This window comes from Mytilus trossulus, chromosome 14, assembly GCF_036588685.1.
Source record: "Mytilus trossulus isolate FHL-02 chromosome 14, PNRI_Mtr1.1.1.hap1, whole genome shotgun sequence".
Classification (NCBI taxonomy): Eukaryota; Metazoa; Mollusca; class Bivalvia; order Mytilida; family Mytilidae; genus Mytilus; species Mytilus trossulus.
In genome coordinates this window covers 70877307-70893286 of record NC_086386.1, presented here as the reverse complement: position 1 = coordinate 70893286, position 15980 = coordinate 70877307, and positions in this window count along the sequence as shown.

Genomic DNA, 15980 nt, shown 5'->3' with positions numbered 1-15980 from the left:
AAAAATCTCGTTGATATCAAATCACTTGCTTTTTTGTTCGAGGGTATGGTTAAAGCGGTAAAATAACAGCAACTAAAAAATCTCACCATAATGTATCTTCACCAAATAGAGTGTGAGTTTATCATTATTTTTTTAAATACAGCGGCAGATATTAGAGTTTAAGAGCGCATGAGTCATATATCAACAGATGTAGCATATTCAACAAACTTTGGGTGTGTTTTTAAGCGGTATCATTTATTATCAATTTACTTGTATTTGTGTTTTTGTCATTGATAACTACATACTAGTTATCTACCACAACTCATTCTTTGTGAGGGGGAGGGGGCATGGTTTGATTCAGAACTTTTGAGAGAGAAAATCAGAAGGAAAGTGATAAAAAAAAATGTTTCAAATAAGAATTAGGTTTGGGGGGGGGGGGGGGGGGTCAAACTTGCTCCTTTAAATATATTTCTTATTCTTTTATGTTATTGAAAAAAATGTTTTTTGAGTTTTGTTTTATTTAAAGTCTTCTAAGATTTAACACAGAACTTTGGCACTCCAAGCGAATCTAGATATAAATCCTATTTTCGAATTCAAATTGTAGTCTGCGAACTTTTTGCATAGTTTTCCAAATGTTCAAATAAGAGGTTATTAAAATATGCATTCAGAAATTAACATGTTTTATACAGATAAATGACAATTCTTATCATTTTCCAGTGACGTTTTTCACCTAATCCTATATACTCTTTGAGGGAGGTATATTATGATTGACGTTCAACACAATTTAATATATCAAGGAAGCGTCCCCTTTCGCCCTCAAAGAAATAAAAGATGGCCATGTGTTTTATGCAGGATTGTAAAAAAAGTACTTTTAATCTTGGTTTAATTTTTTAATTGGGATTATCATTATCAGATTAGATACAAATTATCGTAAGACGTAAACAAATCTTTCCAAAACACTGATAACTGTATAATCCTTTTTTTTTCTTTTTTTTTCTTCTTTTTGTTTTGTAAATATCTTTTTAAAGGATCGACCTTTTTATTTTGACAGGATGGTCTTCGTAATTTTGTTTAAAGGAACAGATGAATATCAATTTTCAAATTTTTACCAGAGAGAATATAGGCCTAATAGTTCCCTTCCAACGAAACGGAGGTGGCTTTTGGTTTGCATTCGGTCCGTTCGTCAGTCAGTCAGTCTGGCAAGTCAGTTTTCCACACTTTTCTTACTGCTTGAAGATATTGATTTGCTATTTAGTGTATTAACGTTTTATCTTGTTCCATTCTGATGATTTTGCGCAAAGTTATTGTCTTTGATACACTCAAATAACCAGTTCTCCAAACTGTTTTCATCATACTTGAAGGTATTGAAACCATGATAAGATTTATATCAAAGAAGTATTTTGTTCCAGTACAGTGATTTTTTTACTGGAAAGGGACTTTGTATTGCCATGCAATGTTCTCAGAATGCGTGTCTAAAAAGGGATTTGTTTTTCTTTCTAAAGTTGGGTAATAATATTGTTTAAACCTCAATCATTAATCCTCGGGTGAATCTGCCACTCTCCTTCTAGATGAATGTACGGAATCGGCCGAGTTGTGACGAATACAAGTTGTCGGAGACTTGAGAACTAACTTGTCCAATCGGCAATCTTCGGTCTAATCCGGTCCTTCTACACGAAGGTACGGAATCGATTGAGTGATGACGAATACAAGTTGTCGGAGAATTGAGAACTTACTTGTCCAATCGGCAATCCTCGGTCGAATCCGGTCCTTCTACATGAAGGTACGGAATCGACCGAGTTGTGAGGAATGATTTTAACCTTTTTCACCATGATATTGTTATTAAAGCTGCCTGTCGAATTGTCAACGTATATATAGTTGTTCCTTCTCACTAGATTTCATTTTTGTTTCTTAGAGATTTTTTTACTATGCGCAATTTAGTATCTTATGAATGCGCTTAAGGTAAATGTTCCTGCTACATATTGAAGTTTTCATGACAATTTGAGACGATTTTTTTTTATATAAAAGAGATGACATCATGTGGTATGATGCTTATCATACTATAATTCAAAATTGACGTCTTGACTTAATCATGAAATACATGCCACATTGAATTTTAAAAGTTAGATAGAAACAAGTGTATATAGTTATTTGTATTTTAAACATTACATCTATTCAAGTTCATAGATTACATTCAATCGTGACGAGATGACACGAGAGTGGACGAGATTTCAGTGCAGTTCAGCAGTAAATAAATTGCAATATTGTTAACTTATCTTCAAGTGCCATGCAAAATTATGCTTTCGCCCAATTGAATCATAACCTTCCATTTGTTTATCTTCTTTTATCAATCGGTAATTTCCTATATTACCCCATTAATGAATGATATATCTATAAACATGTTGTCTGAAGAAAAAAACATTGATTCTTTTTGGTTTTATTTTCAGTGAGAATCTGAATGCATTAAACGTTTTTCGGCGACCGTCAGTCTGCCATGATCGAATTTCTAACTACGAGAAAGATGATCACTTGGGCGGTCTGGTTTTTATTTCATTCAGATGTATATAAGTAATTCATTGATTTACGTACTACGTTTAATACTTCTTTAATAAAAGTTGTATATATCAAGCATTTACTCAAGTGTGCCCGTTGACATTCCACGAAAAATGGCATTTGTGTCACGTGTCTGCAGGAAATTAAAGCAATACACAAACGAAATGGATTTTTCGCGTTAACCTTCCCACAGACAATTTGGATGTATTAGTGACATGTAGAGGAGGTGAGGAGAGGGAGTACCCGGACGTTGTACACTCTCTTGTATTTTAAATGTAATGCTTGAGCAAATTGGAAGTAGGGGATAATGCGTCCAATGAGTAAATATGAGATCGAAAATTCGATGTCTGTTTTATCGGTAGTTCGAAGCTTGAATTTAAAAAACCACTGAAATTCTAACAGTCTCATGGTCCCTTCCGTTTGTGTATGTAATGTTTTTGGCACTTCTTGTCACCCCTAACAATTTGATTAAGCTTTCATAGAGAGGATTATCGTTTTGGTACTGATTGTTAATTTATTTCTGATAATAGCTTTAGATAAAAGTAAGTAAGTTACCAATCCCTGAGGATTTCTTGCTTGTAGATCTAAATTGGTAAATTTACGTTTAATCAGTGGTAAAATTTAAGAAGATTACAGTTCTTGTAAAAAGATAAGGATTAGAAGTTCTCATTTCAACATTCCCGCCTTTTGCATAATTCACCCTCTTACGATTTACTGCGGTTTCTTATAGAGTTGAGATTTAAGTAAAATGTTAATAACCAATGTATTTCTCGCTATTCTAAACTAAGCTCACATATCCATGAGCATCCATGTGATTACGCAACATATGAACAATGCAGGGGAGGTACTGGACTGCTACCCAAAATGAGTAAATTCACTAATTTAGCTAAAAATAGAATACCAATGTTTTCTATCATGCAAAAGAACACTTTTTCATATTTTATCTTGTATAAATTTCAATTATATTCCAGACTGGAATAAGATACAATTTGAGTAAAGCTTATCTCCACTCCGACAAATATTGGTGTTAGTCAGTTTTTAGTTACTTTTTATAGTTATGTAACCTTTTTCTTTATGTTAACATGTTAGACTTTAACCCTTAGGGTTGCAGTCCATATTTTCCGTCCTTATAATTTTACTCTTTATCAAGAAAAACATGTGAAAGGACATTCAAAAATCTTTAATCAAGGTTTAGAAAAGACTTCGATTTCAACAAATTCTTATATATATATAAAAAGAAAATGTTTTTTGATTGTCAATGCGACAACTCTCCTCGAGAGTCTAAATGACACAGAAATTTAAACCAACTATATAAGTCAGTACGGCGTTCAACAATGAACATACCCCATACCACATAGTCAGCTATAAAAGGCCATGAAATGACACTTCAAACGAGAAAAATAACCATCTTAAGAAGTCTCCGTGATGAAGACTGCATTATTGTTACATTTGGTTGATACATTCAAAAATACCTACCGTTATCTGGATGATATTTTTTCGTTGAATAATCCAGAGTTCTCTAAATATACTTCAGAAATTTACCCAAACGAACTTACTTTAACTAAATCTAACATAAACAGCAGCAGTTGTCCTTTTCTAGATTTAGACATTTCAATTTCAAACGGGAAACTTCACACTAAAATTTACGACAAAAGAGACGATTTTTCATTTCCTATTGTTAATTTTCCTTTTTTAGACGGCGATGTGCCTTTGGCTCCATCATACGGTGTTTATATATCGCAACTCGTTCGGTTTGCCCGTGTGTGTTCTGATGTCATAGATTTTAACGAACGTAATCAATGCATCACTGGTAAATTGTTGTGTCAGGGATTTCGATACCATAAATTACTTAAAACTTTTACTAAATTCTTTCATAGATACAAAGATTTGATTAGTAAATTTGGCTATACCTGTAGAAAGCTTATTAAAAATGGTATTTCTCATCCTAAATTTTATGGTAATATTGTACTTAAAGCGAGGAAATTACTTTGTGATCCTTGTAAACTCATCGAACCTTTAAACAAACTTATAAGTAAGGGTTATCGTACCAATATTGTAATTAGATCTCTGAATATAGTTCACATTGGCACTAATATTGATTTTGTCATTAGCAAATTAAAACAACTAAATTTCAATATCTTTTAAGGCGAGATGTACAGGGGACACAGCCACGTTAACTTTTATTTCTTTAGAAGTCGCTCTTCACTATACTACTACCTGTCGATACATTTATTTTTGGCATTGCACAAGTCATGTCTTCTTTGACTATTAATGACGTTAAAATACTAAATCCCTGTGATGTGTTTTAGTCGATTTTAGTCTCTGATGCATGATTTTTTACTATTAATTGGTTTTGGCTTTTAACTAGCTGGCAGTAACTGCGAGTACCCTCAAATCTTATTTTCTTGTTAATTCGACCTGTTGATACTGTTTATAATGCTTTTTTGTCATTTTTTATTTATATGGATCTTGTCTGTATACCAGCTTGGATTATTTGTAATATCTTCAATTTTTCACTTATTCTTACAACATTTGTATAAACTTCAAGATAATAAAAAAACGGTTTTTTTTCTAAAGTGAACATTGATTGGTTAAATATTTCTCAGTGTGTTTGAATTTGTTTGTTAGCCTTTTGGTCATGAATGTTTGTCTCTAATATTTAATTAACTGTGCATTTGTATTCAGATATCGCAGATCAAATTTATTCGTTCATTGTGTAATCATACGTTTTTTGATTGAGTTAAGTCTGCAAATTGATATTTTATCGTATGTTTTTCTATGTTGTGATGTTATGCTATTGTTTCAGAAAAAGGGAGAAGGTTTGGGCCCATTAAAACGTTTAATCCCGCTGCAAATGTTTGCACCTGTCCTAAGTCAGGAATCTGATGTACAGTAGTTGTCGTTTGTTTATGTAATATATACGTGTTTCTCGTTTCTCGTTTTGTTTATATAGATTAGACCGTTGGTTTTCCCGTTTGAATGGTTTTACACTAGTAATTTTGGGGCCCTTTATAGCTTGTTCGGTGTGAGCCAAGGCTCCGTGTTGAAGGCCGTACTTTAACCTATAATGGTTTAATTTTTAAATTGTTATTTGGATGGAGAGTTGTCTCATTGGCACTCACACCACATCTTCCTATATCTATTGGACCTAAAATGTTTTTTTCTTGTGACTTGGATGGGGCACTCATATACGTATACCACATCTTCATAAATATCTAATTATATGCACGATTTGTCTATGCTTGTAAATCTTTTTTTTTTTAGACGTTATCATCCAAGCGACAATGTTGCAGTCTCATTGAACAATTATCTAGACGTAAAAAAATAGATATTACACAATTTTGACATCTACATCGTTTATTATTACGTATATTTACTTATCTCAAAACTTAAGATTAAAAACTGTAAAACGAGCGTAAATGTCATTTCTAATTTAAACATGTTTATATCATTCTATCCTAGACGGTAACGTACGGTTTTAGACTGTTGTAACCTGCCATTCATTACGTCACGAAAGCGGGGATGCCAATTGATCGTGTATTTTATATGACGTAACTCTGCGGATCGTTTTAGAAACAACCGGATGCATCAGTCATTATATTCTTTCAACAACTCGTAACTATATGTCTAATTGAAACTAAGACGCAATTATTTTCAGGGACGGGTTTGGATTTTAATTTTCAAGCGATACACTAGTCCTAAAATATATTACTTTGGAATATCAAACTCCAAAGTCATGTATTATAGGACTACACTGGGTCCATGCTACTTTTGGTGGAAATTTTGTCTATCGCAGCATGACCAGTCCAGTATAGTTAAAATATCATTGATTCATTAATTTTCTGTAAATTAATTTTGCAAAATTGATAATATAATTTGAAACAGCAAGGTTTTTCTAATCAAGTTATATATTGCCAATGCCAGATCGAGACCAACATTAGGAAGTTATATGTGTTCTAACGGGTTATTTTCGCGTGTGTAAAATTTCGCGATTTTCATAGAAAAAGGTATACTCGAAATATTTTGGCGGTTATTATTTTGGCGGATTAAAAACGTTTATCAAAACCTTTGCATGTACACTTTTTAATTGGCGATTTTGTTCTATCCGCGAAAATAAGCGAAAATAACCCGCTATACGTTATTAATTTGAGGTTTCACGTGTTTAGATTCGAGCGCCACTGGCAAGTTTTATGTAGACGAAACGCAAGTGTTCTTTAAAACAATCTTTGTTGAAATTCTTCTCTTAATGACATGGACATTTTTATATTCGGTAATCTGTATTTTATTGTGACAGACTGGGATTTCGGGATTAAAAATGTTTTGTACCAAAAAGTTAACTACTATATCCCTATTTTTGACATGTTTACCTATTATGTATGTTTGTCAATATAATGGAATGTTATGCGACTGTCATGCAAGTGTGAGGTTTAGCTAACTATAAAACCAGGTTTAATCCACCGATGATTTTTTACACAAGAAAATGCCTGCATACCAAGTTATGAATATGACAGTTGTTATCCATTCATCTTATGTGTTTGAGCTTTTGATTAGGGACTTTCCTTCTAGAACTTTCCTCGAATATAAAAAAGAAGATTTGGTATGCTTGCCAATGAGGTAACTGTCCACAAGAGACCAAAATGACACAGACATTAACAACTATAGGTCACCGTACGGCCTTCAACAATGAACAAAGCCCATACCTTATAGTCAGCTATAAAAGAACCCGATAAGACAATGTAAAACAATTCAAACGAGAAAACTAACGGCCTTATTTACATAAAAAAATGAACGAAAAACAAATATGTAACACATAAACAAACGACAACCACTGAATTACAGGCTCCTGACTTGGGACAAGCACATTCATAAATAATGTGGCGGGGTTAAACATGTTAGTGGGATCCCTTTCTTAACCTGGGACAGTGGTATAACAGTACAACATAAGAACGAACTATAAAAGTCAGTTGAAAAAGGCTTCTTTAACTCATCAGATGGACAAAAAATACAAGTGGACGTGGCCGGGTACTTAAACATCCCGACACAAAAGACAAAATGAACAGATCTGAGAGTACTCGCAGTTATCTGACAGCTAGTTCAAAGCCACTAACAAACTAATTAAAAAATCATGCATCTAAGACTAAATTATCAATCCGTACACATCCAACATCCAATGGATTTAGTGTTAAGATGTCATAAACACCCAGAGAAAACATGACCTTTTGCAATGCCAAGTTACAGGTATCGACCGATTGTAGATCCATGAATGTGTATATGTATATAAAATACTAGTAATATTTAGTTAGCTTTTAATTTACTGATAATAAAATCAATATGTATACCAATAAATAAAGGCAACAGTAGTATACCGCTGTTCAAAACTCATAAATCCATGGACAAAAAACAAAATCGGGGTAACAAACTAAAATCGAGGGAAACGCATTAAATATAAGAGGAGAACAACGACATAACACTAAAATGTAACACACACAGAAACGGACCGAACATCAGACAAAATCACACGAGAATAACAAATATAACATCAAAACCAAATACATGAATTTGGGATAGACAAGTACCGTGCCACGTCTTATCGCAATGAATTTACACTCAAAAATAAGAGAAAACAAACGACACAACGTTAAAAAGTAATACACACAGAAACGAACTATAATATAACAATTGCCATATTCCTGACTTGGTACAGGGCATTTTTAAAAGAAAAAATGGTGGGTTGAACCTGGTTTTGTGGCATGCCAAACCTCGCACTTTTATGGCCATGTGAAATATAACATCAAAATGACAACACAACACCACAGGACTACAATATAAATAAATTGGAGAACACAATTGACAAAGAATCACACGAACAACAGCCAACAAAAGGCAACAAGTTCAAAATTAAAACAATATTCAATGATCGTAATACAGTGTTGAAAAGGTAACCTTTAAGTTTATTTAAAGGAGCGACAAATTTACATGGATCATTTCTAAATTTCCGGGCACGGTTAACAACATCTACGTAAAAATGAAGATGTGCTATCCCGTTTGAAATAAGTTTTATGCAGGAACAACCAAACTTCAAAAACCAAATATGTATATCTATGGAAAAATTTAGTAAAGGTTTTAAGTAATTTATGGTAACGATATCTCTGGTTTATTAATGTACCAGTAATACATAGATTGCGTTCGTTAAAATCAAAAACGTCACAACAGACACGGGCATAGCGAACGAGCTGTGAAATAATATAAACACCGTATTAAAGATAAGAAACATCACCATCTAAAAATGGAAAATTAACAATAGGGAACAAAAATCGTCTCTTTTGTCGTAAATTTTAGTGTCAGTGGAGTTTCCCGTTTAAAACCGAAATATCTAAATTCAGGAAAGGACAGTTTAACGAATAAATTTGATTTATTTGAAGTAAGTTCCTTAGGGTAAATTTCAGCAATATATTGAGATTTTTTTTTATTATTTAACGGGAAAATATCATCAAGATAACGGTAAGTATTGTTGAATTTATCAATTAGATGCAATTTCGACCGGTATTTAAGTTGAGTTTTAAAAGTCATAAACTGTGAATCGCAACAAGTCGAAGTTCGTTGTTATAATTGAACTTTTTTTTTATTGATTTCGGAATGAGAACCTTTCGTTTGCCTTTGTTATAGTATAAAGACAGTCTGGATAATATATGTCTTGCATTTTCTGTGGTATGAAATTCATTATCTTATTAGCCAACAGCAATTGTGGAATATCTGACGCCAAACCTGTTGTTTGCCTAAATAGAATGAACTTGGAGATATGCGGAAGCATGGTTAATAATTATGTGCTCTCGCTCCTACAGTTACCAATGTCCGCTTAAATTATTGTTATTTAAAGATAATTATCTGTATATGCTTGGTAATAAAAATTCATAACTTTCACAGGGAGGGTTAGTCTGGTAGTTACAAAACATGGCCCTTAATCAATTATTTATTAACTTCGTAAAAATGGTAATCTCGTCATTAAAATATTTCAGTGTTCTTACATGCTGCAATTTGATAATGAAATTATACAATCAAGGCGCATGTGTAATACATTTGACAGACATCGTTCTCCGCTGCTGAACCAGTTAAACTGATGGTGGTATTCAGTAGAAAGTTTAATAGGCAGACCTCGTCAACACTGTCATGCTTAAATGTAAATGACTTTACTTTTTAAAAAAAGTTCATGATTTTGTATTTCACTTTTCTTACAGTTTTATTTGTTTAAAGAAGCTAAGGAAAATAACACATGGCGGGATCTCAGAAACACCCATGCCCCTCCCTCCCAAAAAAAAATCAACAACCAAAGAATAAAGATGATAAATGAATTTCTTGTGTCTTTAAAATAACCAAGGATTTGTGTAGTAAGACTATAAAAATCCTTGAAATAACTATATAATTACATATCTTTATAACTAAAACAATGCAACCTTTTGACACCAGAATGGAAGCATGAAATATGTCAAAGAGGTAACAAACTTACCAAAGAGCAGAACACAACCCAAGGCCGTCAATGGGTCTTCAGTCCATCGCGAAAATTTCGCACCCAGATGGCGGACTCTTAACTGTCCCCAAATCAAAAAAAGTGTACTAGTTCAGAGAAAATTGAAGTCACACTTCACACTATTAAAACTCCGAAACATAAAGATGACCCAAAAAAGAAAATATAAAACAAACAAATTCCAGAGGTTCGCAAAAATGTGGCGGGGTTAAATGTGTTTTGTGATATCCCAACCCTCCCCCTACACCTCTCGCCAATGTAAAATAAACAAACACATATATGTAGCAATACGAACAGTAAAACTCAATTTAAAAGAAGCTTAAAATGAAAACATTTATTCGTTTGTTTTGTAAATCACAGATTTCTATCCTTTTGATTTTTTGTAATGGGTTTTTGTATATATAACCTTAGGTGTATACTATCTTGAAATTAAGATCAAAAGTATTTAACTAATTTCCTTGATCAGCTGATTACAGAATATATTTCCCCTATCGTGTAATCCAATCTCATGTTTATTACTTACTACCATTTACTTTACTTCAGGTGATGATTTTGTCACTTTTTGATAATAATCCTTAACATTAAAATTTAATTGTTTAGGGCATAAGTTTCGCCGCATTATCGCTGTACGAATGTGTATATCAAACCTTTGTTTTCTTTTTCTGTTAGAGTACTTCCGTTGTGTTGTAATTATTTTCTGTTTCTTATACATTTTGGGGGAAGGGATGTGTATGTGTGTGTGTGTGTGTGTGTTTATATAAATTTAGGGTTATTTGGTTTGAGGAAGGTTGTGCTATTGTACCTCTTATGGGTTGTACTGACACTTTTCTCTTTTTAGCATGCAGTTGGTCAGTACTTTTTTAAAGTATTTTTTGTGGTTTCTTTACGCCCCCCCCCCCCCCCCCCCCCGTAAAAGGCTATATAGATACAGGAAGATGTGGTATGAGTGCCAATGAGACAACTCTCCATCTAATTAACCATTTATAAAAGTAAACTATTATAGATCAAGGGACGGCCTTCAACACGGAGCATTGGCTCACACCGAACAGCAAGCTATAAAGGGCCCCAAAGATTACTATTGTCAAACCATTCAAACGGGAATAACAAAGGCATATATCTATAATATATATCCACTTAATGTGGTGGATTAAAAAATCACGACGAAATGGTTTCCACTTGACGACCTTGACTACCCAAGAGGGTCTTGTACGGTCGGTTTGGAAATCATAACTCATCTCGTTGTTTTATATAAATAGCATCAAGTTTGAAAATTGTTAGAGTCTGAGATTTAGAATAACCAACCCGCAACCTTTGAATATTACCGTAGATATATCTTCACTTAAAACTCTTTCTCCATCTTTAATCAGACAAGAGTAAGCTAAAATAAGACTGAAACATTTTACCAAGGTAAAATAACCCGTTGAACCCCTTCCTAATGTTACCATATTCGCTAGACTGCTTTCTATAGACTGATTAATACTAGTAGATATTTGAGCACAGATGTCAAGCCAGGGGACAGCACTCGTATCTCTACCACTCACAGTCATAGTATATTCTTCTAAAGGTCCCGTATGCCTACCACTCACAGTCATATTACCTTCTTCTAAAGGTCCCGTATGCCTACCACTCCTTAGCATAGTACCAATATCTTCTTCCAAATCACTCTAAGTCTTTGTCTATTATTCCAACTCATAGTATCTGCTACAAACGCCGTTGGAAACAGATACTATGACGGGGAGTGGCAGATATACGAGTGCTTGTTACGCTCAGTATCATATATGCTGCTATTTTATTTCGAGTATTGCCCCATACTATCCCTTATCAAAAACTAATTTCCAAGACTTGACGTTGATTAATGTCTTATGGTACGTCATCAGAAAAGACCAACGGCGCTAATGGGGAAAAGCGCATTAACCCGCGTACACTTAATCGAGCAGACCGTTATCAACAGAGGAGGCGGTATCCGAATTACACACTGCCAATTCAACGTAAGTAAAGTATTTTTGAATTAAGATTTGATGTACGAACGAGCAGCGGGCGATTATTAAACTACTGCGTGTAGAATCAACGTTGATTGCATATCATCTCGATCATAACTGGAACACCGCTGTTACCCCATAAAAAAGTAAATATATATAAATGTCACGAAGAAGAATGTATATGAAAAGTTTTGCAAGGTTAAAAATATGCTATAAAATATTTACAAATCTGCATGATGAAATGTTAAGATTGTTATCATGAAATATCGTTTTCAAGATGAAAATATAGCATTTGTCTGTACCAATTGCAATTGTAGTACGACTTGAAAAAGGTTATAAACAAAAGAAAAGAAGGAAAAGAAAACCCAGTTAGGACGTCAGCCTGAGGGGATATAAATGTACTGTATAATTCGCATTATTTTGGAATAAAGTGGTACTTTTAAAGTACAAATCGTTGAATATAAAGTCGAGAAATTTTGGTTAGCAATGTATTTCAGGATACCTGAATGTTCATATACAAGATTGATCTCTGAGAAGTTTCCTGAAAAGTTGTTCATTTTTATAAAAAAAAAATGCTCTGTTCAATTTTGTTCTAAAATAAATATTTTTTTAACCCCGCAAACTTATCTATTTGTTTCATTTCAGCTATTATATATCTTTATATATATTTCTTTATTTCCTCCAATAATGAAGAGCGTTAGTCCCAACCTTATGACAAACGGTCCGAAACAGGAGAAAATGGAACGATATGGTTAAAATTACGCATCATAAAACATTTACGATATATTATGATAATTTGAACTCAATTATAAGGCTCGGCATTCTGGAAAATATAAGGTTGCAAAGAAAACAAACAAATGCGAAAATACTTTTTTTCATATTGGCTTCTCTTTTCTGTATGAATTGAATAAACTGTGAAACGTCAATGAGACAGCAACTTTCAACATAAATAACTTCATGGCCAATTTCTGTACGACGTCTTTTCTGTTTTACTTTCCGACAATGAAAGGCTATCCAAAGTCCACGCCGATTTTTAATCAAATAAAGAAACTCCTGAATATGTTTTTTTACTTTTATTAGTACGTACTTACCGCATTAAAAATTATCATAGTCCATTATTTCATTATAAAACAGTTAGCACTTTTAGATATACTCGCAAAAACTATGAATATACAACAAAACCAGTGTAGAAATGACAGTTTCGTCAAGTTTCGGCCGTTATCAGACTTCGATTGGCGCCGACATGCTGGTTTGTGAATTAAATCTACAAAAATATGATGGAATATTTTGCGCCTGTCAATTACACTTATCAAATATAGATATGTAATATTGACATCTAGTTATTTTTTTCTTTACTGGGTAAAAAACTTTTTTACAGAGAAAAAGGTGTAAAAAATATTGCCAACACTGCAGGGAGATAACTCTGTAAAATCAGCTGAACGTTTTAAGAAAATATTTAGCTTCTTAATGATCATAATTAGTGATATATTCAATGATTTTTTTTCTGATCAAGTGTGTGGTTCAATTTTTATGAAATTTTAAGAGTTCTGTTTGTGTCACCGCTAAAGTCCATAATTCCTCTAATGTCCACAGCACCGCTAAAGTCCACAACAAATTTCTGCTAAAGTCACTGTGACAAACTTTCCGCTAAAGTGTCAATTTTAGTTCTGGTGTTTGGTACCACATTGAGATTTATTTAAACTGCAGCTTAAAAAGGAATTTTACAGAAGTTTATAACATTTTACATACAGCTTTTGACATGTTAAACTCCAACCGAAAATTGAAATAAAACAATAATCCCATACACTGATTTTAGTATTCGTGAAATATGACGTTTTTTTTATACTATAGATGCTTATACTGGCATAACTCTTATAAAACTGATGTTGAATGATTTTCGATCAAAGACCTTGCTGTTATAAACATATAGTGTGTATTTTATGTTGTATTGTTACACCACTGTTTCGTGTTAGGGTGAAGGTTGGCGCCTGTTTTAACGTTCAAATCTGCTGCATTTGCATGCAATTGTCCTATGTCATCAGTAATCAATATTTGATTTATTTTTCATTGCGTTATCTGCTTTTACGGTCTGGCAGTTAAGTGTGAATTTTACAAAAGTTTATAACATCTTGCATACAACTGGAGAAAAAAATATCCTATTTACCGATTTTTTTTTTACTTACATTGTATATTTGAAAACTTTGCAGTGAAAAATGGTGATTCCACAAATATTTGCGCGTTTAGGTAGATTGAATTTGGGTTTTGATAATAGAAATAATGAAGTGGTCCAGGTTTAAGAAAGAAAAAGTAGGCTCTAGACTCCAAAAAAAACGGTGAAGAGAAGTGTTGAACATCATTTTATGTTGACAAATATTTAAGTTACCATACGCTTATATGTCATTGGCATGAACATGTCCGATACTTTTGGAGTAAATCCTTTATACGTTTTACTGAAAATTATAATATTTACATTGAGTTTAAATATGCCCTTGAAATTTTGTCGCCTAAAAAATGAAGCAATACTAGAGCGATGTTTTCACTTCAAATTTTGGATGTTGTCCGTATTTTTCAAGCGAATGTTTTTGATAATTGTGTAAAAAAAACCATGTAAAATATTTTTGATAAACGAACCAGGAGGAGCTGAGTAAGAAACACATTTTCTCATGTGTATCATCTTCAAATTTACCCAAAAAAACTTTGCCCCCTGCACTCATGCGGTCTTTAAACAATTTTGTTTAATAGCGACAAAAAGCATTTCATAACATACTAGTATATAGTATGAGAATCGCAGACGGTTTATGAAACTTCCATAATATTAGTCTGCGTCACCGAGACTATCATTATATAAGAAGTCGTTCATAACTTTCAACGGTGTGCTTATACTGTTTGTAGAAAAGTACTTTGCATTGTTCTTCTGTTCTTGACATAACAACAGTATCTTAAGCGGTCTGCAAATGCCCATTATATCACTGAGAAAAGGGTTAACTTGCTCCGCCAATTGATCAGCACTTTAGCAAACGTCAATGCTAATTTGCTTATACTGGCGTCTAACGATAACCATATGCGTATTAATTTAATATCAGAATTGACAAATCAATATAATGACTGAATTCATCGAGAAACAAGGGAATTGCATGATAGTTTATTGGATAGATGGGTCGTACAAAGGGGTAATAAATGACAGCATGCTACCTATGGCTATGTGGAAAATATAAGTGCAAAGCACTGTGGTATCTGCCGAAAGATGCAATAAACTATTTGTGGCGAGACAGTCAGATAAATCGAAGGAAAAATAGACCAAACGAGACTCAGAGATATGCCTGTATTAAATTTAAAAGAAAGTTTTCTCCAAATACACGCATACTCGTGTCGGTCCCCTTTTGTTTATTCGAGGGTCAATTGTTGGTCTGTTGATGGGCAAATTATCTGGCCCTTTTCTGTATATATTTTTTTCCAGTAGCAGTTCATTCTCTATAGTTGTTAACTTCTACGCCATTTTGGTCTTTGGCAGACTTAAGCCTTTTTCAACTGATTTCTATAGTTCGTTCTTAAGTTGTATTGTTAGAGGAGGGTTAGGATCTCTCCCGCCATCAAGTTCTTCTCCGCTACATACTGTATGTTTGTGTCTGACCCAAGTCTAGAGTCTGTAAGATAGCGGTTGCGTTTGTTTTTCGTTCATATTTTCCTACATTAATCAGTCTGTAAGTTTTCTCGCTTACATTGTTTTACATTTGTCATTTCGGCCGGGACCTTTTATAGCTGACTATGCAATATGGACCTTGCTCTTTGCTGAAGACCGTACGGTGACCTATATATATATATATATAGTTGTTAATTTTTTTGTTATTTGGTCTCTTGTCTCATTGGCTATCACACCACATATTGTTTTTGATATTATAGAGTAAATTATGGAAACTTGGTATGTGTCAAAGAGACAACAACCCGACAAA